Here is a 26,780-nt window from a genome sequence, read left to right on the forward strand (position 1 = left end):
CTTTCCCTCTTAAATCACCTTTGAGGACTGCCATGTGATTTGTATGCTACTCAAGCTACTGGAGTAGTGTAGTTACGGTGTGCTGTTTCTCTCAGTAGCTATGCATTTCTGTTGCACATTTTACTCTGGCTTCCGAATTAATTAAAAAATATCTGTTCTGATGTCAAGAAGAGTTCTCAAAATCAACAGAAAAAATGCTTATACTGAAAGTCCCTTTATTACAAAATTCCTAAATTAGGCAGGTTGTAAACATCAGAATAAATATGAAAAAGAATCCTTCCAATCCTATTGCTCAAAGAAACAATAAGGAAAAGAAATATTATGGATGAAAGCCACTTCTTGATAAGTTTTCACTGAAATTTAGTAGGATTGATGTTTTCAATGCAAATTTTTTGCAGGTTCAAGTACTAGGTGGGCGTTATTACCTTCCTTTGTCCCTCCTTGACTTCTTGTTTGTGCTAAAATTAAGTTTCCCAACAGTGAGACGTCACCAGGCTTTTTCACAAGTAGCAATTGAAATCTCTTAGCACGCCTACAAAGCTGAAAGCCAAGTCATCTATTTAAAGAGTGTTTTGAAGCACTGCTTTTCTTTGTTGGTTATCTGGGCAGTGGAGAAACAGTTTATCTGACACCAATTCCCTTGGAATACTTGGGTTTTCTGTGGAATAACTGATCTTAATGAATGTGGGGAACTGGCATCAGATTAAGTCTTTATCCACGGTTCAGCTCAATGAAAAACCTCAGGAGTGCCTTCAGCTCAAGGGCTTTGTCTTTAAACATTGAACATAGAGAACTGTTACAAGGTCAGTTAGAAGTTATAAGCAAGAAGAAATGGCCACCTATGAAGTCTCTACTGATGTAATATTTTGTGAGAAGGAGAAAGCAGTCTGCATCTTTGGAGGGAATAAAATCCCTGGAGCCCAAATACCTGTATCTGAGTATCACAGTCACAACGTCTAGTCTGATCTCCTCCTAGTGCATGTTTAGCTTACTCTGAGGGAGAGAAAAGTCTTGGCAGAAAACAGAACAGTATCAGAACAGTATCTTTAGGAAAGAGAGATATAAGCACACTGGAGCTGAGGCAGTGGCCACAGAAAAGCATAACATGACATCAGGGGTTAAACTTAAGTGAAAGTGGAAAAATAACGGCGGTCTTTGTCCAAAAAGTCCCCTCAGTCAAGGTGTCAAAATGAGATATTGCTTTTATTACACTGTACTGATGCTCAGGCATTGATTTTTCTTTTATCTGCTGGTCTGCTTCTCAATCAGCAGAATTTCTTCATCAGCTCTACCTTGCACCTCACAACTTCCTGGGGTTTGACTGGGAGTCATGACTGGGCTTCTGGAAGGTAGCATGCCCTTGGCTGTGGGAAAAAAAAAAAAAAAATAAAAATTAAAACTATGTTGATTTTCACAGTATAATGTTTTCTTATTTTCTAACCTGTTTTCCACCATGATTTGGAAACTGGAAACTAATTTTTTTTTTTCTCTCTCTCATTAAGATAGCTTTCAAAACCAAGGGCCTCCAACAATGCTAGTTTTTCTTTTAAACTGAAGACAAAACTCCCACAGCAGTAAATCAAAATTAATGGCTTCAGAAGCATTTCCTTCCCTATTCACCCTGTAAACAAGAAATTTCTGTCACAGAAGCACACTTAACTAGAGCCTAGAACCAGAGTTATCAAATATTGAATGAACAATGGATTTAAGGTGGCACATTCTCAGAAAGCTTGGTCAGAATAAAGATGTCTTCAGGCCACAGAGGGTGTCTGTCCTTTAAGGTAGAAGTTTCTAGCTCTCGTGGATAAGGTCTTTAAAATCACAAGATGCAACATTGCTGTGGCATAGGAAAGTTATTCTAAGAGTTTCTTGAGGATTTTAAAATTTAATGGCCACTGTGCTTTTTGCCTTATAGAAGCCCAAACAGCTAAACTCTGGAGAAATCCTTTAAAAGAGATGTAAACATAATTCCAATAAATATTAGAAACTGCTAGACTACTCTCAAAACAATTTTTGGTAAATTTTACACTCTCTGAACATATGAAGGTATGATTGCCAGTATGGGTGGAACATTGACTGCCTCATTCCCCTGGGATTTATGCCTACTTGGATTTTGCATACTCAACGTAACAGAAAAATAAGACCTAACCAACTGTTTCCATCTCTGTTGGTACTCCCACTCAAAAAATTATGTGATTTTTTGACTTTTCCCATTCTTCACAGTTATTCTGCCCTGATTTGGGTTTTTTTCCCAAGTCCATCAAAATTAGTTTAGGGCAGGCAGGGGGGTTTACAAGGATAACTGTGCGTTCCTTGTTAGTGGTAATAATGTAAAAATATGTAGCATTTAGACAACACTGTAATTTAATAATTTATTAAATCATGATCAGATTTCTTAGCTATAGTAGACGATGCTTCACTGGAATGTATTCAATAGATCAACCTCCAGCTAATTTAGTTTTCCTAAACAGTCCTGTACAATATTACTTCAAACATCTGTAACTGAAAAAAAAAAAAAAAAAAAAAAAAAAAAAAAAAAAAAAAAAAAAAAAAAAAAAAAAGAAGAAGCCAGCAGGGACTGAAGTTGGACTCTCAGGCACATTTGGAAATCCTGTACATATGAAATAGCACAACTGGGACTCATTCATTCCCTGGTGCTAAGAGGAGGTGTCAGGCTTTGACGAACCTATTCAGACTTCATCACCCTGCTTGTATGCACCTGAGCAGATCTCCAGCTCAGCCTGGTATCTCCCACCCCTTAGCTGCTCTCCATGAAGACTTTCAAGATTGTTGGCTGCTGTAAGAGACTGAATAATCGATTTCTGAGGCCGTGCTCCCATGCTGGGGGAGCTGGAACATGGTTGTTCTTCTGCACTTCCTGGAGAACACAGGACTGCATGTTTCCTGAGCAAGTTCCAGCAGCAGTTCAGCATTCCTGTGTGTGTATGAGGCATCCAGGTCTCTCAGAGTGGTTTCCAGCCATTAAATATACATATGACTCTCATGCAGAGAATCATTATACCCACTCTTCTGATGGGAGCTGGGATGTTTTTGTTTTTTTTTTTTTTCCTTTTTCTTGTTGAGTCAAGAGCAGAGGCTGCACCTTGAAAATTTCACTGCTAAATTCCAGCACTGAAAAGAAAATGTTTGGGTTAGAGCTTGTCTGCCAAGCCATAGTATGTGCCTTGACCCTTCTAAGCAATGGGCTAAAATGTTTCAGCAGAAGCACACTGGCACTGAAAAGTCTTTATGTTTCTTTGGTCACCTTAGGGAGCCTGGAAGTCTTGCTTCCAGCCTCACCAGACCAAAAGGCACTGGTGGAATGTTGCTATTCTAATTTTGCTTCCTCATCCACTAAAAATGAAAGTGAAGAGGTGCTTTAGCCAAAATATTTAAAGTCTCAGAAGGAAAAAAATGGAAGTTACATCAGGCTCTGTGAGCTCCTGATGTGTGTTAGAAACAAACCAGACCATAGCAGCATGTCCAGGACATTAAAGGTGGGCAAGTGATAGACAACATCTTTTATTTATTCCTTTTAACAGGAATTTAGTTGTCTAGTGTAGTGCCCCCTTTCTTCTTCAAAGTGTAACACAAGAAATACATCTTAATACATCTTTATAATGTAATCTTAAAATATGTTTTAAAATACCTCACCATTTTCTAGTGTAAATGTAGAGTGAGGAAAAGAGATCAGAACAATGAATGTTCAGAGAAGTGCTGATGTTTAAGCAGAGTGCTTTGGGGCCCTGCTCCTTTTTCTTTTGCTCTTTGTTGTGGTTCCTCATTTTTGACATGAGTTTTTCTCTCAGGTTTTTCAGGTTTTTCTATTTTTGTTGTTTTTGTTTTATTTTTTTTTTTTTTGTTTTCTTTCAGTATTATTCTTCCTGTGTGTTTGATATCAAAATAGTTATCATCTGAATTTAATTTAGTACACCTTTTTCTTTGTGATGGGCTGCTATTTCAGAGGTACAATGCCACTATTAATCATCATAAAGAAAATGCATGAAAACAGTCCAAAATATGTGTCAGGCACTTCAGAGTGATGGATGCACAATAGATAGCCCCATTATTATCACTCAGGAACTTGAAAACTTTTGGTCCTCACATTTTCTCACTTTAAAACATCATTAACTTGTTCATGGGATCCAATACTTTGTGAAAAATGTATTACTCTCCTACTCACTTTTTCCTCATCCTTCATGCTGTATTGATGGAGCCAGTTACCTGAAATTTCTTAATGGATTGTAAGTTTATTTCCCAGTGTATGAGATAGCAAAGAAATGGTTTTATGGAACCAAAACAAATAGTTTTATGGAACAGAAGTCAATTATATTAATTTTGATACGTTAATGCAAAAGCAAATTGTATGAGTGATTGTAATTAGGGAACTTATGTTTATTGGTCACAGCTTTATTTACTCCTTGGATTTATTCTGTTGTGAATCAGAAAAACTTAAGACTAAAATATCCCAGTCAACTGAATGTAGCTGATATTCTTCTTCTTTTAGGATTGTAAGAAAAGTTGTACAAACCTAGTGAGACTGACCAGAGCAGCCCACACATATTCCCCAGTCAGACCATTCATGTGATCTAATCTAACCATTTGGGCAGTAAATAGTTTCAGTTGCCACAGCCATATTCTGCTCTCTGTAGTGATACAGCCAATTCCTGTCTCAGAGCCCATCATCTAAAAACTGGATGAAAAATCTTGTAAGTGAAAGCCATCCAATATTCAAACTTTATATTGCAAAGGAAGTGGTTTTTTTGGGGTTGTTGTTGTTGTTTTTCATTTTGGGGAAAGAAAAAAAAAAACCAAAAAACAAAACCACCTTTTTAAGTCTTAATAAAATTGCCTTGAAGCTTCATAGTGTTTCATAAAAGTGAAACTGATAAGTTTCTATACACAAAAGAATGAAAAAAACCTATGTTTTTAAAGGCCAGCTTAAAATGTATTTGCCTTCATTCAGGAACCATTTATTCACAGTTATATGTCTATAGGTAATTTTTATTTCTCCTAACAGTACATATGTTGCTTTCTTTGTAACATAAATCTGATGTTAAGAAAGTTCAATCTTAAAAGTATTGCAACTGATACATTTTTCACTTTAAATTTTAATCAAAGAATATGGAAGAATCAATAGTTACTTAAACTTTGAAAGGTTCTGAAAGCAAACTTGATTATAAGTTAGTGACTTAATGATTTAGTACGTTACTGAATAATCAATAATTGCTATCAGATGTTCTGAATCGCTCTTAATAACAAGTTTTGGAAAGTTTGTACTTACACCACAGAAGTTTCAGGCAGGCAGGTTGAACTGACAACATTGTCAATGACACAGACAGTGGATCAAGTGCACCTTCAGCAAGTCTCCAGATGACACAAATTGGAGGGGAGCTGTTTACACTCCTGAAGGACAGGGCCATCCACAGAGATCTGGATAAGCCCGAGAAGTGGCCCATGGGAATCTCACGAGGTTTAACAGACTGAGTCCAAGGTGCTGCACCTGGGTTGGGGCAACCCCAGTACCAATCCAGGCTGGGGATGAACAGACCCAGAGCAGCCCTGGGAGAAGGACTTGGGGGTGCTGGTGGCTGAGAGGCTGGACATGGCCCGGCCGTGTGCGCTGGGAGCCCAGAAACCCCCGTGTGCTGGGCTCATCCAAAGCCCCGTGGGCAGCAGGGCAGGGAGGGGATTCTGCCCCTCTGCCCCGCCCTGCTGAGACCCCACCTGCAGGGCTGCATCCAGCTCTGGGCTCCAGCACAGGAAGGACAGGGAGCTGCTGGAGCCAGGCCAGAGGAGGCACCAAGGTGATCAGAGGAGTGGAGCAGCTCTGCCGTGAGGAAAGGCTGAGAGAGTGGGGGCTGCTCAGGCTGGAAAAGAGAAAGCTCTGGGATGACCTAATTGCAACCTTCCAGCACCTGAAGGGAGCCCACAGAAAAGATGGAGAGAGACTATTTACAAGGGCCTGGAGTGACAGGACAAGGGGAAGAGCTACAAATTGAGAGAGTAGAATTAGATTAAATACTGGAAGATCCTTGCCTGTGAGGGCAGTGAGGCCCTGGCTCAGGTTTCCCAGAGAAGCTGTGGTTGCCCTATTCCTGGAAGCGTCCAAGGCCAGGTTGGATGGGGCTCTGAGCAACCTGGTCTAATGCAAGGTGTCCCTGCCCATAGCAGATCCCTTCAAACTCAAAACCTTCTAAGGTTCTATGGTTCCATTATTTGCTGAGGCCCCTGTTCTGATGTCATAAGAACCTGTGTTCCAGCAATGGATTTGCCATCTCAGCTGAGCCATGGCAACTTCCAAGCCAAGACATGTCCTAGGTTATCTGTTCAGCTCTGGGTGGGAAATCATGGCTTTTCACCTTCTGTGCACAAAGACGGTTTCTGGCAGCTTGGAGTGAGGAGCAGGAGTGCTTTGGCCCAGTGAGGGCAGCTCTGGAAACCTCTGGTGTGGTATGGACCTTGTTTTTACTACTCTTATATTGCATCTGAATTTAAACAGGCAAAACTATCCTGATACTGAAGGGAAGTCCTCATCAGATAGTATCTGGTTCCACAGATGGCCCTCTGAGGGAGCTTGAATTCATAATGTCTTTGGTAATGCACTAACAGAAATGAGGTTAAAAAATAGTCTCTTTGTAGCAGGCAAAGTAAGACATCAGTGATAAATTCAATTATTTTAAATGCATCAGACCAGGTTCTGATTTCAGTAACATGGATATAAACAGGCCTGCTGGTTCCATAGGCTTTTATGCATGCAAGGAAGGTCAGAGTCTTATCTCAGGGATGTAGAAATGCATCCAATTTAGACTTCATAATTTGCATTATAAAAATTTAGTCTGTCCTTGGACTTTCATTACACATCAGCATTCAAAATATTTATAGGCTATTTTGTGGGTTTGGTGGTCTTTTATCAGTATTTTTGAGTTTTGTTTTCTTCCACTACTACATGATTCCTAACATTTAATGTGCCTGCTAAAACTTTTGTATCATGTTGCCATTTCAGAGAGATCCAGCTGATATGTGAGGCTGGCTGAATTTTCAATGGCCAGAGAAGCCATGTATCCCTTCCTAATGTCTCTACCAGATTTTTCATAGGTACTGTGTGGAGAGGAGGAAAGCTGCTCTTTAAATATGGTTAAGTGGCTAAATTCTATTTAATCCACAGTGGTAACTTTCACTTTTATGGGAAAGTGACATTACCATTATTTTCCAAGAAGTAGGTTTTTTGTTTTTTTTTTTTTCTTAGAGATTCATGAAGTGTGGACTTGCATAAAATAAATAGGTTTTTTTTTCTTTTTTAAATATAGCTTTTTAGAGAAACTTAGGAATTAATTATACTAAAAAGAATACTTGAGTCTACATAGTTGATATAATCAGTGATTCAAACAAGAGAAAAGCTGATAAAATAATCCAGGCAGTAACAGAAAGAAAGCAAAATATATGTAAAGTTGTTGCCACCCACAAACCAAATTCTGCAAAGCCTATGGATTTTAATGGATCGTGCCATTTAGATAGCAACAAATCTCTGGAAATGCAGCTGAAAGCCTCCCAGCTTTTCATGCCAACACTACTTCAGCAGAAGTCTCATCTAAAACAAACTTCAGGCTTTGTTAGAGTCCTTTATGTGACAGATTTATCCCTATTCCCTGATTTCCTGCCAACTGACTGCACCTGATTCACTCTAAATTAGTTACAGTTAATTGTCAATAAATGTGAAGAAAGTCCTCTTGCCATTTCTCTTGGCTGTGAAGCTGGGGAATCTCAGGGCTATTTATCAGGTAGAATAATACACGCAGGTTTAGAGGAGGGAAAAAAAAAAAAAAAAGTAAAATAGAGAGTGGTGGTAGCTGTTTTATTTTTTTTTTCCCCATGTGCATTTCGGTGCAGGATATGTTTGAGCACAGCTGCATTAAGGTTGAGATGTTATTGAATTCAGCTGGCTCCTGGTTGGATGGGTGAAAAAGGGTGTGGGAGGTGGGGTTGGTCTTTTTTCTGCCAGTGTAGGGAGGGTTGTTGCTTTAGAAGGAAGATCTATGGGTAAGTGTTTACTTCCCTCTTAGTCCAGTGTATTTTTTTTTTTTTTCTCTCATAGAAGGTTTGGAGGGTAATATAAAAATAGATTCTTCTCTCTAGAGTTAGAGTAATTAATTTTTCTCTTTTTTTTGTCTCTTTGGAGGATGTTATTTGTGTATCTCATGGCTTTCCTTCAACAGGCCTTGCAACAACAAAAACTTGCTTTTAAAATTTATTTTTGTATAATTGTAATTTCTGTTCACCTCTTTACAAGATAACTAAAGGAAAGGTGAAAAAAGGAGACCTTTTTCTGCCCTCTGCTTCTTTAGACCAGTTGCACCTGCTGTTCCTATTGATTTTTGGCATACTCATTGCTTGATTCTGTCCTTGGTCATTTTATTCCTGTATTTCAGGGGCTGAAGCAGCACAAGTGTAAGCCCAAATGCTGTAAAGGTTAATTAAAGACTTGCTAGTTAAGCTTTTTTACTGTAATGTACTTCTCTGTTCAAAGAAATGTTCTTTAATTAAAAAAAAAATGTGTTTGTTTGAGATAAACTTGTTTGCCTACACCTGTATGAAAAGTGAGGCTCAGGAGTCAGAGGGGATTAATGGTTTTGAATCTGAAGCAGTTTTCTGCTTCTATAATGAAAGCCTCCTGTTGAATTTTCCTTGGAAAATGAAAGCTATAGTTTGAAATTTAAGCTACATCTGAGTCAGTTACTGTTCTTTGCTTCTTTCCCTTTACAAATTATCTCATAGAAGACAGGAATAATATCTTTAAAGCTTAAATTTCCTCTCTCTCTTTGGAGTTTTGTGCTGTTGCGAGGTGCACAGCTTTCACCCAGACCCTGTAGACTCTTCTGTCTTGCTATTTCTTTCAGGGATGGTTCCTGTGTTGTGAAGAAAATGGCTCTTGGAGCCAAAATAAAACCTTAACATTTTTGCTTCTTTTGCTCTTAATTGAAATACTATGCATATGGTCTCTAGGCTTCCCCCTAGTAAGGTGGTTGTTTTCCTCTGCTTACTAGTTATGAACTATCAAGCCAAAAATCTGTTTTAAAAGTTAAACATTTCCCAGTGAGGTTGTGATATAATCATGGAACTGTTTGCGTTGGAAGAGATCTTAAAGATCATCTTGTTCCAGTCTCCTGCCATGGGCAGGGACACCTTCCACAAGACCAGGTTGCTCAGAGCTCCATACAACCTGGCCTCGGACACTTCCAAGGATGGGACAGGCACATCTCCTCTGGGAAACTTGTGCCAGGGCCTCACAAGCCTCAAAGTGAAGAATTTCTTCCCAATATCTATTCTCAACTTTTTTTCTAACAGTCTGAAACCATTCCCCCTTGTTCTATCCCTACGTGCACTTGGAAAAAGCGTTTAGGTACTAGAAAGCATCTTAATGCTTTCTTAGTTGTAATGTTTTTACTACAGCTAGAAGGGCTGTAGATGTAAATTCCAGCTTCTTGTGGAACTCTAGCTTTCTGTAGATGCAGTCAAAACAAAAATTATCTTGGACATTTTAATTAATTGTAACATAGGTAAATAATTGAATACCATCTCTTTGCTTGGGCTGAGCATCAAGAATGTGTCTGTTAGTTTGAGGAAAGAATATTCATGAAATTGAACATCTCTTTTTCAAGATACTGATTTTGCAAAACTTTCTTTGGCCTTGCAGAGGTAATGTGCATATAATTTTAAGACATTTATTTGTATTTATTGTTCTATGTTTTTGCTTTGGAATTCCCATTTTCAGTTGCTTGCATGCAAAGGTTTTAGCATCCTTTTCTCTCTTCCCTCCATATGCCTGAGAGAGGATAGACAGGAATTGTGTGTGCTGGCTGGGGAGGGCACTGCTTTGCTGAAATAACAGCAGCTCTAGGGGGCCTAAAACAAGATCTTCACAAGAAAATCAAAGTGTTTGTAACAATGGAGAAGTTCCCCTATGCAAAACTGTTGCCTTCAAAAACCAGTTTTGAGGCAAACCAAAATTTTCATTCTGAACAGCTAGGGGAATTGCATGGGCAGATACTTTCTGAACTGGGGAGATGGTTAAAGCAATGATTAAATACAAAAGTGAAAGTTTGAGGGTCACAGCAAACAGGAAAAATTACCCCTTCCCTTTAACCATTCAACCAAAGCCCCTTCTTGTAGGAGCTTCCACTGCCTCCCTTCCCTCCACAGGTGGGGGTAGGTGAAAAAGGGAGAAACAGAAGTATAGTATCCTACATGTCTTCTTTTGTAATCTTCCTTAGGTTTTCACACTGTAAATGTTACTGGGGTTTTAAATTGCATAAAGCAGAAGTATTTTTCACTGGAGATTATAGAATTGAGAATTATGGATTATAATTTCAGTTGAACCTTTTGTTATGGATGGGTGCTGCATCCATGAGTTTGGAAAGTAGCTTCTTTAAAAATAAAAATTACTGTAATATCAACAATAAAAGTAGGCTTAATCAGACAATATGTAAACATACCCTTCTCTTGGTGTAGTGTTATCCCTGTTTTTTTTCCAAGTTGCTTTTTGTATTGTTCTGTTCACAAAGATTTTATAGCTCTTTATAATGGAAAAAAACCCCAAGACACAAGAAGTCTTTACAATGCCATCTTCTTAAAAACTACTTATTGCTGCAAGATTTCCCACATGTTAGATAAATTTCCCAAATCTTCATACACCAATTTTTGTGATAGTTGCCTATGCTGTAGACTAGAAATGAAATGCTGTATTTTCCAGCCAGTCCCGTGTAATTTGTACAGTTCTGACAAATCACTATTTGGTTAAACAGCTCTTCTGATGGAGCAGATCTGAGTCAGAATGCAATAACAGGAGGTGTGGTGAGGAATAATAAACAGGTAAATGTTGCTAATGCCAGTGATGGTGCCCAGAGAAGCTGTGGCTGCTCCATCCCTGGAAATGTTCAAGGTAAGGTTGGATTGGGCTCTGAGCACCGTGGTCTAGTGGAAGTGTCCCTGCCAATGGCAGGGGGCTGGAAAGAGATAAGCTTTGAAGATGCTTCCAACCCAAATCATTCTATAATGTGAAAAACGTGGTGATTGGAAGACACAGTTGGTCCCTAAAACCCCACAATGAAAAGCAACTGCTAGCACACTTCAGTGTTGTAAAACCCCAGATTGAAAAAAAAAAAAAAAAATAAATGAAGTTTTAAGGACATTAGGGAGTTTTGGCTCAGGAAATTTTCTGTGCAATACAATTAAGAGACTCAGTGAAGTGCTGCTTGTTCAGGACTTCTAAATCTGGCTGGATCTGGGAGTGTTTTGGTGAAGCTCAGGCCTTCTGTGTGAAAGGAAAATTCAAGCGTTTTCAAACCAGCTTATTTTCATTTTGTGGTAGCCTGTAAGGTGACAGCATTGAGCAAACAGTCAGGGAGGTTCTGAATGAAAAAGCATTTTTACCAGTGAGTATTTATTAAAGTAGAGTTATAGATGTGTACTGAGGAAATTTATGGGAAGTTTTTGCTTTCCCTCACCCTAAGGTATATTTCCCAAGAGTTATAACTAAAACATTCAATAATATTTCTTTGCACAGCATCCAATAATGCAATGGCTGGAAGACAAGGAAGTGGCAGAGTAGCTGGGCGGATGCACTGGATATTGGTAATAATTCTGATGCTGGGAGGTCACCAGATCAGTGGGCAAGGACAAGGTAAGTGAAGATCATTTACTGCAATTTACTATTGGAATGGTATTGCATAGCAGTGGCTAGAGAAAGAAGGCTGTGTGATCAAGGGCTGGACTTCTGTGAACAGCTGAAAGAAACAGGGATATAAAAACCTGAAGGACTTCAGTTGAGAAGTCAAATTCTGTTTGGAAAATGATGTCTTGGTACCTACAGGGATTAGCCAGGTGCTTGAATTTGTTTTCATGTGCTTAGTGATTGAATTGTGCCTTGAAATAAATCTTCCCTTTGCATCTCTGGCTGGCTCTCTTGGTGTGGAGAAGTAGCTGTTTGAGAGATTAAAGACATGGATACTTCATGTTGTTTGGCTGTGATAGCTGCAATATTCACAAAGGCTTTTGTGGCCATGTTATAAATAACTTCCCTGTTGCGTTCCTGTCTCGCTCGCTGATGGTGGTGCATAATAACAGCTGTAGGGATGCAGACAGGCAAAAGAAAAAGCCTTCTTGGATTTTAAGTTTTGAAAAATGAACCATTACTGCATGTTTCTCATCTGAGGGCTGCTAACAGGAGAGGTAAAACCAGGCTATTGCACTTTTTAATATATATTTAGAATAAAAGATGTTTGTGTGTTGTGTAAAACCGGGAAAGGGGAAAAATGTCATTTTGAGGCACTGAAATTAAAGGGAAGTGGATAGGCATTCCTTTTTGAGGAATTCCTTTATCAGGCCTTCAGGAAATACATGTAACGCGTGGGCTGAGATTTCCACATCCTTGATTTACTCCTCAAGTGTGGAAAATGCTGTATGTTTTTTGCTAGAGCCTCTGTTCTTTATTGCTCCAGTGACTGGCTACAAGCATGACGCTGGTTAGTGTGTGCAGTCTGTCCTAGGTCCTTTCTCCCAGGCAGTTTGGGCCACAGGAGGAGTTCTAGGTTGTTGGAAGGACAGTGGTGCTCAACTCTTGCTTGGTGCAGTTCTAGGGCTGGGAATTGGATGTAAACTGTGCACTGCAGTTCTGCTCGGAACTTCTGTGGGACTTGTGTGTTGCCTCCACAGATCCTAAAAGCCAACCTGGCAGCCTATGTAGGACTTCAGCAGGAAAGCGTTGTGAGTGTTTTGCAGGTAGTGACCAGCTTTTCTGCGATGTAAATTGCGTTTGTACAAAAAGGGGGCGTTGCTTTTCTAAAGTCTGTTTTGACATTGTAGTCTTTGAATTGGAAAACCAGATATATTTGAAGAACTGACTATTTTGTGGTATTGTGTTAAAGTGTGATGGGTATGGTAAATTTTTCTGTTTTATGAAATACTGGTGAATGGTGTTGGAAAGAAACACAGATATACAGAATCCTGAAAGGGTTTGTTTTCAAAGTGGGTCATGGCGGGGCACCTGTGAAATATTCTTTACATGGTTCTAAACCCTCTGAGTTTCTGGCTGATGACAAGATAATCTTGATTTGTGAGCTGACTTTTAGCCATGTATGTAGTTCTGTGTGTTTCTGTTTCCTAATAATTTCCAAATTGTAACTACCAGATTGTAGAAAAATGAAACTAGTATGACAAAACACTCTAGAAGGCGAAATGTCATCCTAAAGTTAGCAGTAACCCTTAATGGAAAAAGGATATGGACCACAATCATGTTATTTTGCTTTAATTTAAAATAACTTTGCTAGGTTGTTACACAGCTTTTGAACATTAAATACCTCTAAGCAGGTCTAGCATAATACAGCTGGCTGTGTTTCAGTTGTGGCAGACTTTTTACCCTGATGGAAGTGCAGTGTAGACTTTTGAGCATCTACTTACTTCAGCTGCTGTGCATTGCTTGAACGTTCACTTGAGAAATGTGAATTTCTAATGGCAATGAAGGAGTAAATTTTTAACAAGGAACAAGTGTGGGTTTTTTGTATAATTACATACACAGGGTATTTTAAAAATGCAAAACCTTTAGGTTTCTGGATATATCTGTAATTTTGCTGTGGGTTTCTGTTAACACTTTATTTTTCTAAAGTAAAAAGTAAAGCCTTTTGGGCTTGCGTTGCAGGAAACTGAGAAATGTAACTTCTGATTAATTTGAGTGAAATTAATATTATTTATAAAGTTTGGTTATTTGGAGTCTATCAGGACAATACAATGAAGAAATAATGATTCTGTGTCTGGGCATAGAACCAAAAGCGTTTAAAAGCCATATGGCTGCATTTAAAGAAAACAGCTTCTGAGTCACATAACTTCAGTGTGAGTGGGTTGCTATGGAAGTTACAAAGAAATCAACATTTGTTACACTTCCATTTCCAATTGGAATAGTAAACTTAAATTGAAAACCCTTTGTTTTTCAACAGCTCTTTCTATCCTTCTCTTTTTACACATTAGCCCAACCCAAGAATTCTCTGTTTTTTTTAAGTCCATGGGGCTGCATCTTCCTCTATTTATGTGTAGCTTAGGACTAAATACTTCAGTCTACCCAGTGTTTAGTGGAGACTTGAGTAAGGAAGAAACTGTTTTAATTTATTTTGTGCTCTTGCACAATAGGAAAATGTGTAGTTTTTAGTGTTTTACATCAATCCTCCTTTTCTCACTTACCTGAATCCTGCAGGTTTACTCCTCTGTCTTCAGAGGAGTAAATATATTTTGGCCTATATTTTGTACACTGAAGTAAATTCAGAAAAATACTTATCTCTAACACTGAGCCCTGAGTAATTTGAAGAGTATTTTGAAACAGACTTGTTTTTCTTGATGAATTTAGAAATTATATATCTGGAAGTCTGAAGTTACTTGAACAATGAGCAGGCAATTACTGTCCAGTGATATCCACAAATAATGTTAGCATTGATATTTAAGACAGAAGGATGAACAAGGAGTCCTGGAATCTAATAATGTTCAGACTTGTAAAAAAAGTGAATGTGGCTTAATATCTGGCATTTCACTGTGGTACAGAGGAAGCAGGTGCTCTCTTTGAAGCTCTAGAGATGCTAGATAAAACGGTGTCTGCTCTCTGAAGTACACAAGAGTAGTGCTGGTGATCTTGGGTGCATGCTCCCTGCCCAAGAGGTGCCTTTCAAACCTTTTTCTTTTTTTTTTTTTTCCAAAGAGCTGTCAGGGTACAGTATTGACAGGTTGCTTTATTTAATGATCAAGCATAAAAGCTGGGCAATGTGCTACCGCCGAGAGGCTTCAGTGCTCAGATGATGTGCTAGAAAGCAGTGGGTGTTCCTGGCTGGCCAAGCTCTGACCCCCTGCCTCCAGGAGCTTTTTCCCCCCAGCACATACCTAATGGGGGAAAAGCAGGTTAACTTTTGATTTTAAACAGTGTTGTGTGTAAGCATGTGATATTTTTGGTTTCTTTTTGTGTTTTGTAACTTAAATCACTGATAAAGGAGGCAGCATTATAGCTAGCTTGGAATGTACAGGAGTATATATCAATATACTGGACTTCAGTCACAAGGTGGGTGCTTACAGCTGAGGACAAGCATTCAAACTGACTCAATCTCACCTTCTTTTGTCTGTGATGCTGACAGAGCCCAAATGTTCCTCAAAACATACTCTAAAACCAATGAATAACAATGTCTTCACTCGGTTCTGAGATTACTGTGCCTTGTCAATAGTGGGAAGGAAGGCAGACTGAGGATACCTGAGATTTCTTGCCAAACCCATCCTTGGTAACGTGTTTTGACTGTGAAGACTAAGCTGTGGTGTCTATTTCCAACCACTGCACTTTGCTGTGGGCTAAAGCAGCTGTGTTGTCAGTATCTTTCTCTAGCCCAGCTGTCTCTCTGACAAGGTAAGGAAAAGTATTTTGTATCTATAGAGTGTGTATGTGTGCACATATACGGTTTTGTGGTACTAAATGACTGGCAGTGATTTTGGCTTTAAAAAATGTAAAACCAGAGAAAGAAAAACTGTGTGTAGAAATCAAGAGTCTTGGAACTGGTTCCAAATTTCACGCCTCAGCTAATCCTGCAATGGTACATGGGTGCTGTGGTGCCATAATTTGCATTTGGCGCTGCCAAACCTGGCAAGTGCACGCGTGCAACCTGGCTTGTGTCTCCCTGTGGGCACAGGAGCAACCCCACTGGGACATGGAATGGGATCCAGGTGGCACTGCTGCCTCAGGGGTGCTGCCCGCACCAGCCTTGTGCACATCCAGATCCCAGGTCACCCAGCCCATCCAGAGCCTGTGGCACAGCCCAGCAGGGAAGGATGGGTTTTCATGCTCAGAGGAGGAAAGCTGAGATTTGTTCTGAGTGTCTGATGTGAGTTGACTTGCAGGTTTTTGGTTTAATGGTAACTTCTGCTATCAGAAAATCAGTCCTCTTTACATCAGTCTTTTGAATTCACCTTTAAATAAATGAATGTGCAAAGGTGCAGGTAATGTATTAACGCTTAAAAAGCACTGAGTCTGACACACCTGTGTTTGGATCCAAATCTAGATTAAACCCAGGTGACAAGCTTAAGTAATCTTTTGCTTTTGCACTACTACCTGTTAAAAATTCAGGTGATATAGTGAGACTAATTTAGGATAGCACAACCAAAGCTCTCCAGGCATGTTGTGTTAAATTGCAGTTATTCCTTCTGTCTTGGTGCTTCCTTACTGTGGAATTCTAGTGGATATTTGAAATCTCTTCATTTAAATGATAAAGAAGCTAAGTAATTATGGGGCTAGACTTGTGTTTGTATCCTCACTGTAGGTGTGTGAAGGAACTTGGAGGTACTTGAGTGAGTTTTTGGAAAAAAGCAAACCCCAAACCTTTGTTCTTGAGGCCAAGATGTACTGTGCTGGAAATGTCTGTGAACAGTACACCTAGAATCCATGTCTTCACTTCTGCCTATGCAAATTGGATGCTCTAGGTGGAAGAGTGGTTTGTATGTATAGCTGTGCTTGAAGAAAAAGGCTGAACCGAAAGTCTTGTTTTCACTTCAGCAGCCTGTGTTGGAGAGCTTCAGCTTTAGTGAAAGAGGCATCAGCCTTAATGCAAAGTGACGGCTGCCTGTCTCATAATAATGTCCTCAAAATACAGTTGAAAGCACAGTATGTACCTTTACCCTACAAAAGTACCAGTAGTTTTTTTTTATAGTGATTGAACATGATTTAGTACTTAACCTTTCTCTCTTGTACATTATGCAGCTTTGCTAATGGATAGCAACACTGTATTTTGAGGGAGGATTTGTTTTGTTTTTAATGGAACGGCTAATAGTAGCCACTTTAAAATTGGCAAGTAGCTTAAAAAAAAAAAAAATCACAAAAAACCCAAAAACCCCCCACCCTGTTAACGGATAATATATTACATTTTTTAAAAAGAGGTCCTAATTTGTCAAGGCAACACCCTTTGCAGGAACTCTTGATGGAAAAGAAACTAGGAGAGTCTGTCTTTCAGGTATTCTTGCCTCAGGTACTGGCTAATTGAAAAGTGAAATCTGGAAAAAGGCAACTGCTCATACCACCTTGTAATGCAGCTGAACTTCTGCATGAGCTGTGGAATTTAAATTTGATCACAAAGCATTCTTTGCTTTCAATCAATTATATTTCCATTTGTCATAAGTCCTTCTTGCAGGCAACATACAAATATTGCGTTTTTCTGTAGAATTAATCTTCATGGACTTTCACAAAAAGTATGAGTTATTAAGCATGCAGACATTGCTCTTTGTGGCCAATAATCAGGAAATACTTCATGTCTTGCCTCTTTCAGAGAGATCCAAGGTAACTCAAACAGTAAACAATTAAATATAAGGCATCATCATTATAGATTCCACTATAATGTAATTCTCAGAAGTCATGCAACAAAAGGAAAGACTAATTTCAGCATAAAGTACAGGAAGGTATAACTTGAGTAGAATAGCTATTACTAATGAGGAAGTAGAAAATTAGTGGTAATAGTGCTAAGTAGCCAGGGGAAAAAAGTGTTCTTATTACTGAAGTGACAAAAACCCATGAAAATTTTGGGATAAAGTTGATAAAAGGGCTTGAGAATACCCATGAAAAATGTGAACTATCTAAGTATAAACTCAGGGTTTCCTCCTGAGTAATCTGCATGAATTTGCCTAAGGTTATTTGCATGGCTCTTGTGACCTGAACAAGATCTCTTTCCTGTGGACTGTGTCTTCTGTTGCTATTTCCACCCAGGATTGTTAGCCGGCATCTTTGAGAGGTGAAAAACCTGCTTTCGATGAAATGATTCTATGGGGAGCAGGAAACAAATTGTTCCATATTGGGGAGCAATGCATAGGGAATTAGACCTGGTGTAGGAGATGACTATAACACCTGAATAATAAAAGGTCTTCTGTTCCATACAGAAAGAGCACAGATAACTCTGCTGGCCTTCAGTTCTCATAACTTAAACACCCAAAAGTTGAGTGAAAAAGGATGAGAGAAGGTGCTGATGGTAGTTTTACCTTCCTAGTAGAACTTGTGTTGCAAAATTAACATTTTATTTTTATTACATGAAAAATTGGGAGACACTGAAACAATTTCAGTGCTAAATGCTGAAATTAATGGCCTCATACAATTCAAGATGTGGATTTTTTTTTTTTAACATCATGCTATTTATTGGGCCATAAACAGCTGTATAGGGAGAATGTTTCCGAGATCAGGTGTGTGTTTTATGTGATTGGTTTGTTTTATGTAGAGGGCTCAGTGTTTGCAATTTACAACAGGTTAAATCCTCAAGAAGGGCTTTCCAGGAAGCTTTAGTATTGAATAGTGAGAACTTTCTAATGAGTGTGTGTGTAAATGAGAACCTCAGTTGTCATCACCTAGAAACAAACTTGGAAGATGCAGATAATTGGTGGTGCTGCTATAGCAAATTTTGTTCCAGGTGGTTTTGGACTCGCTTCCCATTGTGTAGGAATTAATAATTTTCCTGGCACTAAACTGAAACCAAATTTTTATTTTCCTTTCCAAAAAGCAAATTTACTTGTTAGATGACAGGATATGAATAAAGCCACCACTTGATACAATTTAAAAAGTTTCACTTTATATAATTTAAAGTCTTTCATTCCGGAAAATATGGTGTTCTTGATGTTTTAACAGAATGTATGAGGCTTCAAAAATGTTCTTGGCAGTCATTGTGGTAGCAAGCTTCATAAAAAATAATAAAAATTGGCAGTAAGGAGAATGATACAATGCATGTAATATAAAACACTTTATCTTGGAACGTGTACAAGTACTAAGTGTCCTAATGTATACGTATTGAGATAGAGCTTGAAGTTTTATTTATGTTGCATTTTAAATGAAAGTATTTCAGGATTCAGTTGTCTTTGTTCATTTTTTATGCACTTATTTGTAAAAGTTACCATAACCATGAACTATAAAAGCTTGGTGACTGGAAATTAACCTCTAAAAGTATATTGCAGGAAGCTCATAGGTTCAAACAGGCTTTTTTTGATATCTTGAGCTGAAATGTACTTGCTTTTAATTAAGATTTCTTTTTCTGTTCAGTTTCTGTTTGGGGTTCATCTCTTTCAACAACAAAATTCAAAAAGACTCAAACCCAACAGCAAAGTCATTTCAGCCTTTCTAAAAACAGATCCCTCCTTGAGAAAGTGCTGTGAAAGCTTTGTTAGAGCAAGGATGTCAAGCCTGGGTTCCAGCATTAACAACTACTTTCCTTTGAATCCATCATTTTCTCATCTTTCAGTTCCTGTGCTGGCTGTGTGATGTTCGGGAATGGATACTATTTTTTTTTTTTTTTCCTTCCTGCTGCCACTTGCTGATCTGTGTGTAGATCCTCGCTTCTCCAGGAGAAACAAATCCTGGCAAAGATTTTGGAACGGCAAATCCTCACTGGAAGAAAGCCAGTAAAAGTCCTCTCAAGCTGACTTTACTCTTGGTAATTGGGACCCAAATTATCAGCTTCCAAAAGAAAAAAAAAAATCTGGGGAAAACTCTAGAAATGTATCAGAGCAAGTGATGGTCAGCAACAACTGAATCCTGTGAGGATAGAGAAGGGGCAGGGAGAGAGGGAGAGGTGGAAGCATGAAGAGTGAAGGAAAGATTAAAGGTCATCAGTAGCCCTTCTAGCTCTGCTTTGAAGGAACTTGAGAGCAACTAAAGACTATTTAGGTCTGTAGGAATATAAAGGCAGAGTGTCCTATTCGGTGTCTTGCCTGTGACTCAGTCAATTGCAATTTGTGCCTAGAAGTAAGTAGGACATTTCAGTGCTCACTCTGGAGGTGAATTATCTGGGGGTCTTGAATCTTTCTGTACCTCAACACCAGTTCTGGAATCCATCCAGTGAGGGCTGTCTTAGAAATGTTATTTTTTAAAAAACAAAATTGTTTGGTTATACTTATTGGGTGGCATTTTATTAAAGTGAGGAATTTCTCATTAACGCTTCGTTCGGGGAAGGTGGTCTTCAAAGAATTATCTCATGTATTAGATGAAAGTGTTCAGTGATTTGCAATTTCAGAACAGTTTTTCATTCACAGTTTAAAAATTGCTAGCAAATGCACAATTAATTACATAACAATTTAACTTTGACAGCTCATTTTGGGATCAGATAAAATAAGTCACAGCTTTCTCATCTTGCTAAATGATGTTTCAGTGCTTTGTGACTATGCTTCATAGTTGTCGGGTCATATCATTAAAAATACATGGGGAAGAATGTTGTTTCCATTATTCTAATATGTAGTAGAAAATGTGGATTATTTCTTATCTGTTTAAACCTATCACTGCGAAAATGAATATTTTCAATTTTCTCAGTCTGTGTTAAAAGTAGGGGAAAATAATATGTGATAGATTGTTGTTGTTGTTGCTAATTTCAGGCAAATAATACAGAAATGCTTTAACCATAAGAGCAAAACCTTATTGAGAAGAACTGAAGTTTTATTTTGCTGATTTTGCTGAAAAGAGAAATGCTATGTTAGATAGTTAGAAGCCAAAGCATGCCATGCTCTTTATGATCTTTCTGAAATCTTTCTTTCAAAAACTTTGGCATTGATCATTACCAGTAATAAAATCTCTCATATTTCTCTATGATAGAAAAGTAGCCTAGGGCAGTTATTTTTCATGTATATTGTAAGATTGCAGATACAGATATACGTGTATGTGCCGATCACTTTCTGCTGGCTTGATTTGCTGCAAGATTTTATTATTTATTAACTTGAACAGAATGAATAATCCCATTTACGTGAGAGATCTGTTCGTGTAGTGCACTTTGAAAATTTGTCTTCAATGGTAAGACTCATAAATCACATGTTATAAAACTTTTAGATGCTTTCCTTTAGACTAGTATAAAGTTCCTAAGAGAACTCTGAGAAATAAGGGCTTCAGGTTTCACCATGTTTATACTTAGCACTGTCCACTTGAGTCTGAAACTTCAAGTGTCCTGTGTAAAGCCATTTCATACATTTTTTTCCTTAAAATCTCAGCTGAAGCAGAAAAGATGTTGAGCAGTGTATAGAAAGTGGTCAGGTGTTTTTACAATGGCTGAGGTTGTAAAGGTCATCTGTGCCAACCTGCCTGCTCAAAGCAGGCTCAGCTAGCAGAGGCAGCCCAGGAGCCTGTGCAAACACCTCTGCAATACAAATATTTGGGAGATGTAGAATTATTATTGCCCTCTAGACTAACTTAAAAATAGGAGGGGGAGGGCATTTGCAATTCTAAATGTAATCGTGCATATTAATTTCTGCGTGTGTGTGACAGGCAAACTGTGATTGTTTCACTGGGCTGTCCATCAATGGCAGAATGAGCTTAACAAATATGTTCATTCTTGTACAAATGAGGAGGCAGATGCTGTGTTTGAAGTGCCACTGTACACAGCATGGGCTCATGCATGTCTGTTAAGAAAAATAAACACAAGCATGACAGGCTTCCTGGGAAACTGCTAACTTCATCTGGCAGGTCGCTGTCATTATCTCTGACTTGAAATGCAATGGAAGCTTTAGAATCCCCCACACCTCCAAATTTTTGTCTTTATAGACCCTGTGTGTGGAGTTGAGTATTTGTTGTGAGGAATCCTTTGTTTTAGCTTCCAGTGTGCTTAGACATTCCGAATTCATAGCACATACAGCCTGCCCCTGTTCAGCTAAACAGGCAAGTTAGGTGTTCTGGCTCTGTTCAGATCTCTGAAGCCATGAATATTTTGCCAAGTTGGCCCCCTGTCTGATGGAATTTTAGCTTGGTCAAAAAAAGCTTTACAACCACTAGTCAAGAAAATTAAATCTGTATGCAAAAGAACTCTCCTTATTGCATGTGACTTTGTGTTATTACTGTTTTTAATAGTATAAACATTAAATATGCCTTCAGTAGTCACAAATACTTGTGTGCAGTTGATGCACCTAATTTCTTCTATGGCAGATTTCTTTATCATTTTGAATCCTTGACTTTTTATGCTATCTTTTTACATGAGAAATTCTACTTTTTTTACCCAAACCCTTCTAAAGAGCTAATTTTATGACTGTTTTCAAGCTGAAAATGAGTGACATGCAGGGTAAATGTGATGGAGTCATGCACACAGGTCATGTGCAAGTGAGCACCTGCAAGATTTAACTTTGTAAGCCTTCAAACAAGATGGACAGCTACACTTTTATTAACAGAGCCTAAATATGTAAAATTTGCTACAGTCCTGATGAAAATGTAATTTAATAGCAAAGCATTTGGCCACTTTTGGGTCCCCTGTGTAGAGTCTTTCTTCACATCAGCTCTGAGGGAAAGCAATGATTAATTTTGTCTATTCCAGCTGGCTTCTAAATCTTAACATTTTTGAATCCTGTCTAATAGAGTCCTTTGTCCTTTACAAGGCCAGCCACTGAAAAAGCCTGTGACTTTCTGATAACAGATCACATGAGTTTGAATAATTTTTTGCTTAAAAAGAGAAAATTCTGCATATTCCTCACTGTTTTCTAGATCTGATACATGGCATACTTCTAGAATCAGCATAAAATTATTAGCTTTTAGCTTGCCTCTTCAAGAGAATCTGTTTTTCAAAGTGGAAGGGACTTGCAGCATGGGTTTTTTTTTCTAAGGCTGGATACAGATCATCTAAATACATTAATACTGTGAAAATGTTACTAAGCAGTTGTTAGAAGAGGTGGCTCTTGCTGGGGTGGTGCTGGGAAGTAATGCATTCTAATAAAGTTCCACAGAAAAATCCAGAAGGCATTTCAGTGAGCTTGCTTTACAAGCTTGCTGGAGGCAACAGTCTCCTCTCACTGTAAAAGCATGAAAACAAATGGTTCTAATTCTTCTTGTTTTCACAGTAATAACTGTCATAGGTTAAAACAGATATTTCCATTAGAGCACTTGTATTAGGTTAGCTTAGCTTGCTGAGAGGTAATAATGACTTTCCTCCAAGGATGAGGAGGCAAAAAAAGAAAATCAAATTAATATCAAAGGAAGCTGCAAGTACTCTGTAAGTAAATCGAGACATAAGTAAGTCAGGTTTGTAGTAGAAATACGCATAAAGGATGGTGATGGGTATTCTAAAACTTTTTTCTCACCAGCTTAGAAGTTTCCTTGTGGAAGTACACAAGTTTTATATCCATGTGGGTGGAGGTAATCTATATGTTGTGCCAACATCACATCATTATACATCATTCCTCCATTCTGTACAAGGAGCTGCTTGAGGGTTTTCCTTTCTTTAGAGGGCAGAAAGAATTCTGTGAGTATGGTAATATGGTTTGCCTTAAGAGTAATGTTTGGATTATAAACTGAAATAAGTAGAGGCGTAAATTCCCATGAGAAATCATTGATTCCCCATCCCTGGAAGTGTTCAGGGCCAGGCTGGGTGGGCTCTGAGCTACCTGGTCTAGTGAAAGGTGTCCCTGTCCATGACAGGGGGGTTGGAGCTGGAAGATCTTTAAGCCCCCTCTAACCCGAACCATTCTGTGGCTCTGTTTTAAGTTTGGCTGCAGGCCCCTTCTTCAGGGGAGCTTTTCCTTGTATTGTGCTGAAAAATCCCACGTATTCATTTTATTGCATTGCACACTTGTATAAATGGTATTGGTAGCTCCAGGAACAGGAAGAATTTAATTATTTAAATAATCTTAATATAAACCTTCTATGTGTCTGTCTTCCTCCATTAATGTGCAAAGTGTAGGATTTGCATATTATTTCTGTAGAAGGGTAAGAAAGTATGCTAGTTTCTTAGGGAAGTTAGAGTCCTGGAAATGATCTTGTATTTCTGGGAAGATACTAAATGCTGTGTTCTGTCTCCTGAATGCACAGTACTAGAGCCTGGAGCAATGCCCATTGCCTAAGCTGCTGTTTTAGCAACTTGGCCAAGTTGTGAATAAGGCACAGCACTTATTTCTCTCCAGGCCCTCAAACCCAATCCATCAGAGAGTAGTGACTCTGGCCTTGGGTGTTTAGAGCACTCTCCTGGAGCAGAAGCACCTTTTGCCTCCCTTGGTACCTGAGACTGGGCAGTTGCTGCTTGCTTCCTGGAGCTGGCATGGGGCTCTCCTCATTTCTTCCCTGTGTGGGTTTCACTCTTATTTTGGGGGAAGAGAGTGGTGCAGAACTACCGAAGATTTTTTGCCCAAGTACAGCAACACCTATCTGTCAGCAGTCTGGAGCTCCTCTCCATGAGGACACTGTGTGGCAGTGGCTCAGCTGCAGCTGCCAGCATCACCAGCTTCCCAACAGGGCATCTCCCTGTGCGTGGGCTTTCCCTCAGGGTGGCACCGGGCTGCTGGCACTGGAGGGCAGGGAGACACCTGGCATCCCGTGGCACCACAGCTCCCCTGGCCACCCTGGAGCTTCCCAAGCTCTCTCTGGAAAATGAGTCTTGATGTTTAATTCATAACACGAAGCCTGTGATTAGGGCAAAGAATCTGCCTCAGGTTTGGAGCTCAGGGAGGATGTGCTGTATCAATTTATATCCTTAAGTTAGGGAAGGACTCACCATCAAGCGTTTTGGCAGGCGACCAGCTAAGCATTACTGTCGCATTTGATTCTTTATTAGGCACTGTAAATGGGCGTTGGAGTTCAGAGAAAATAAGATCTAGCATAAATACTGGCTTAATTTGTGTATGTTGACTGGGTTTACACCAGAGTTTGGTTTGTTTACTTTCAATTAGAGATGGTATGGAAAAAGAATTATGTGATAATCCATACCAAAGGGCCAGTTACTAATAAGGACATTGGTAATTCTATGAGTAATTAAATTTCATCTGAGCTAATTAGTGAGGTATTCTGATTCAGAAGCCTCTAGCCACAAATATTGAAAATCCATTTATTTAACTCAGCTTTTACTTAGCTTGTTGCACTAGCTGATAATATACAGTCATTTCTAAAACATTTCCCTCGGGTGTCCTCTCTTTCTTGTTGTGGATGTGTGTCCATAGATACTTCCTTTCTGTTTGAAACACAGTAGAAAATGGTCTTCTATACATCCAAGCCCACAATAAAGCAATCCAGTGGAGTTTATCTTCGAGTAGAATAAAAACTATTGCTGAGGAAAACTGAATCCATATATCACATATTTTGTATTATTTTCCCAGTTATTTTCTCTCCACACATTAAATCCTGATGTATCATGCTATGTAAAGCTTGTTTTAGTAGTTGTAATGTGCTCTTATGTGACTGGAGCTGATTGCAGAAACTAATGGAAAAGGACTTGACTTTTTTATGATCAATTCAGAATCTGTCTGCAGTAAAATAAATGAAAAATCTTAAATAGCTAAGGATATATAAATTTGACGGTACTTGCATTTGAGCATAGCTCATAAAGAGTTTATTGTATTACTTGATGAAAAAATTAACAGTGAGGTTTTTTTTTTTTAATGTATACTTTTTTTGCAAAGAAAGGCTTTACGAGTCTCGGGAACAAAATGCAGAACTTTGTGTGCCGACTTTTCCAGATAAAGAGCTTTACAAAAAATTTTTAAACTATAAAATAAATATTAAGCACAGTGTTACACAGTGAATTTTAAGCAAGGCCTGTTTTATCTTTAAATGAATAATGACATTTTTAGGTAGTAAGTTGCTTGAAAATGTTTTCCTAGAGAGGTGTTACATAAGTATTATCTCAGACTAGGAAGATCCAGGTTTTGAAAAAGGCTGAAATAATTTCTAGCATTACTGATTCTCAATTTTCATCAGCAGTGCAAGTGGAGGTCCTGAAAGCTCTGCTAGTAACTATTGCACCTGATGTAAACCCCCAAGGACTTTCAGGGCATTTGTCAGTGGCCTGTGATACCTCTTGGGGTTTGCTCTTTTGGTGACTGAGCAGTAAGGCATCCTCTGGCCTTGGTTGTAATGTGGGGGATCTTTCCCCATCAAGGATCTGTATCCACCTCGAACGCCAAGCAAAAGGACATAGTCTTGTGTGAGATGTGGTCTTTCGTTTAGCATCAGAGCTGTGGGAAGTTTGTGAGAAGTTGCTTTGGTGGAAATGTCGATTTGGACTTGAGTTGCAAAAATTGCCAATGAGACTGATTTTGCAAGTTAGAAAGAAATGCTACTCAACTTATTTGCTATGCTACTTTCCATAAATAATTTAAAAATTGGAATTTCAATTTTCAGACTTCTCTGTACCATGTTTTACCCATTTATTCACCTTTCATCCCCTTTAAAAATCCAATCAGGTTAAGAGCATTTTAATGCACTTCTAATATGTGCATTACCTGGAATTTTAGATTAAAGTGGAAAATGGGTCTTTATGATTGTAATGAGTGATTTTCAAGGGTTGCTTTAGGAATGATAAAACTTCTTCCATTTAGTGTGTGTTGTGATCGAAAAACTTTGCAATTTAAAAACGCATCCTCTGAAGATCACCTTCGGTGCTGGGAAGTTTGTACACCATCTGCTTTGACCCCTGCTCTGGAGACAGTGAAATCAAACCGAATTGTGTTACTAATAGTAAACACGATGAGCACAGCTTGGCACCTCTGAATGGGTGGCTGGTCCACAACAGTCACGCAGTGAGTGTGGCTCTGGGACTCCTGCACTGCTCAGTTGTTGGTTTTATACGTGCCAGGTGCTCAAACTGAAGTGATGGGTAAATGTTTAGAAGCCTTGAGAGAAATAGCTACATGAATCCTAGTGTGCAGCCAAATTGATTGTCAAATTGCTTATGCTGGTTTGAATTAGTTCTCCTGTTTCACACAAATACATTTCTCCTGACACTTGATAGTTGAGGGGTGAATGCAAAAGTGTTCTGCAGCAGCTGAGTGCTCAGTGCTATGATGCACTG

General features: G+C 38.8%; 1 long non-coding RNA gene across 1 annotated transcript in view; it reads left to right on the forward strand.

Annotated features, from left to right (window-relative positions):
• Positions 1-7,916: 7,916 nt before the first annotated feature.
• Positions 7,917-26,780, forward strand: part of LOC120749089 (uncharacterized) — a 106,611-nt gene continuing 87,747 nt past the window's right edge. The window contains exons 1-2 of the long non-coding RNA XR_005699525.1: positions 7,917-8,040; positions 11,564-11,680. This is a non-coding gene — a long non-coding RNA (uncharacterized LOC120749089). The remainder of the gene's footprint in view (positions 8,041-11,563; positions 11,681-26,780) is intronic.

The sequence above is a fragment of the Hirundo rustica genome, chromosome 2 (genome assembly GCF_015227805.2).
Source record: "Hirundo rustica isolate bHirRus1 chromosome 2, bHirRus1.pri.v3, whole genome shotgun sequence".
NCBI lineage: Eukaryota > Metazoa > Chordata > Aves > Passeriformes > Hirundinidae > Hirundo > Hirundo rustica.